The sequence below is a fragment of the Meles meles genome, chromosome 5, assembly GCF_922984935.1.
Source record: "Meles meles chromosome 5, mMelMel3.1 paternal haplotype, whole genome shotgun sequence".
Taxonomy (NCBI): domain Eukaryota; kingdom Metazoa; phylum Chordata; class Mammalia; order Carnivora; family Mustelidae; genus Meles; species Meles meles.
In genome coordinates this window covers 38113287-38116083 of record NC_060070.1, presented here as the reverse complement: position 1 = coordinate 38116083, position 2797 = coordinate 38113287, and positions in this window count along the sequence as shown.

Genomic DNA, 2797 nt, shown 5'->3' with positions numbered 1-2797 from the left:
TCGATCCCAGGACCCTGAGATCATGACCCGAGCCGAAGGCAGCGGCTTTAACCCACTGAGCCACACAGGCGCCCCGAGAAGAGGGAAATTCTTAAAGTGATATAATTTAGAAAATAAGGAACACAAATGCTGGAGTCAATTCATATACTTACAAACCACGATGATGATGGTGATGATAATGGTGATGCTTACATAATGCTTATCATTTACATGCATGATTTTTAGCTTTTTACACACACACATATAAAACACTTTATGTGTATGTGTACATACATACGTTTCCTATAACTACTCTATGAATTAGTACCATGCTTATCTTCATTTAACAGATGGGAAAAATAAGGCACATAGAGGCTTAGTAACACTCCCAATATCACTCATTAGTGAGTACCAACAATGTTAAATACCTAGGTATTTCTACAAGGATTTAATGACAGCTGGAAGAACCCAAACTACTTCAAAACTGGAAACTGGTCTTGGATATGGTAGATATGAGAATCGTGGAATTTATCTTTATAGAACTAATATGGAAATGGGATTAGAAAAGAGTAGGGTATAATAGCACATGTCAACTCTATTCCAATTAAAAGAGTAGGACAAAGACCAATATGTGGAGAACAGAATTTAACAACTCAGTGTAAAAACTTTCTCACATAGCTGGGATCACTCTTCTGTTTGAAAATTGTTTTATTGTTCCTGAGGCAGGCAGAGAGGACAGTGATAGGACAGGCCTTAGAAGAAGATGGACGTGGGTTTGAAGCTCAGCTTTCTAATACTTTTTTTCTACCTTAATAACCAGAGACAAGTTACCCTCTTGTCTAAAGTTCTGGTTACTCCTTAATGGGCTGTAAACACTTCTTTGTGAAATGTGAAAGGATTTTATGAGAATCCTGTGCAACAGAACATAGCACAGATGATGGGTTCAACAAGGTTATTTTATTTCAGTTTTCCTCTGGCACTATTGACTTTTCTTATGCCACATACACTTCCCAAATTTTACTCCCCCAGTCTTTGACTCCCTTCCTTCTCACTCTCAGCAAACCATCCTGCCTCTTTCTACATCACGGAGAAGTATGTCAGGTGTAAACTTTATCAGTTTAACTTACTCTAGTTGGGAGGACTGGCACTAAACTAGCGCAGACTCAAGTGTTCATGAATTATAATCATGTATTCACAAGTGGAAGCACAGCTCTGAGGGTGTGTAACATGTGACTGCTTCGAAGGTATAACACACCACTTAGTTAAGTGAGTCTTCATTTGTGACCCTAGACTACCTTAGTCAAAGTGAAGTAGCATGTCGAGTAATACAAAAACAATTGTTCCCACTCTAGAACTTCTGAATCAGTACCTGTGGGGAAAGGACTTGTAAGATGCATTCATAGTAAGTTTCTCAGGTGCTTCTTCTTCTTCTTTTTAAGATTTTATTGATTTATTTGACAGTGAGAGAGAGAGCCAGGGGGAGTGGCATAGGGAGAAGGAGAAGCAGACTCCCTGCTCAGCAGGGAGCCTGATGCGGGACTTGATCCTAGAACACTGGGCTCATGACCTGAGCCAAAGGCAGACCCCTTAACCCACTGAGCCACCCAGGCACCCCTTCCCAGGTGCTTCTAATGACTTGAAATTTGAGTGTAACTGCATTTGAAGATCCAGGGTTTGCCAGGGGTTCTCCACCCACATTCCCTGGTTTATTTCTTTCCAAAGATCTTAATAGGTTTGAATATGAAAACTAATGTATTTATTTTTATTACATGTCTCTCCAGACCGGATTATAAACTCCATGATGGCAAGGCTGTTGTTCTGTGTGTGTGTGTGTGTGTTTTCCATTACTATAACTTGAATGTCTAGAGTCGTACCTAACATGTAAATGCTCAATAAGTGCTTTTTGACTAACCTAATGTGTAAGTTTAATCTTCCATTTTTCATCTTTGACATCCTATAGAACTCACATAATTTCTTCCTCTTACAATCTGAATTATTAGATGATAAATACTGTGTTTAATTCTTCAAATTCAGATGAGTCTACATGTAAATCAGAAAGTATATTTTTGATACTGTGGCTTACATAAACAGTAATGGGGAAACATGATTAAAAATTAAATAGTGTAAACAGGAAAACATTGGGACTTAACAGCAATTGAGCCATAAGAGTTGATAATTTCTTTTGTTTTTGTCATCCGCAGAAGAGTGTGCTATCTAAAGCTTGTAGATTTAAAAAAATTTAAATCAGAATAGCATTGAAGACAGTCCTTCCAAAGTTCTTAAGAAATACAAGAAAATTTCCTTAAATGTTTTAATGGTAAGAAGATGCTTGTTCCTCCTGATAAGGTAGATTTTAATTCAAATATTTTTCAATCACTCAAAATAAATGTAAATTTTGAAGAATTAGAGGGTACATTAAACTTTTTGTTTAGATTTGTGGTAAAATGTTAGATAATTTCTTCCCTTGTCTATCCATTCTATTCTTCATTTCTCACTAATCCTCTGCTACCCTTATAGGGCAAACCACCTTCATCTTTCTTCTAAACTGCTTCTACAGATAATATGAACTGCATGTAATACTTCAGAAATTGTTAAAGAGTTTTTCTCTTTTGTTTTTCTGATGATATGATTTTCATCTTAGTGTTCTAGAAGCACCAGTGTGCCTCAGGGTCTAGGGAGTGGGCTGTGTAGAAGGAATATATTACAAAATGAAGACTGAAGAATGAAAACTGAGAAATATGCAAAATATGCCTATCTTCCAGTCTTCATTAGGGGATCTTGCAAGGAGACTACCTCTTGGGAAGAAATTTTAAGATAG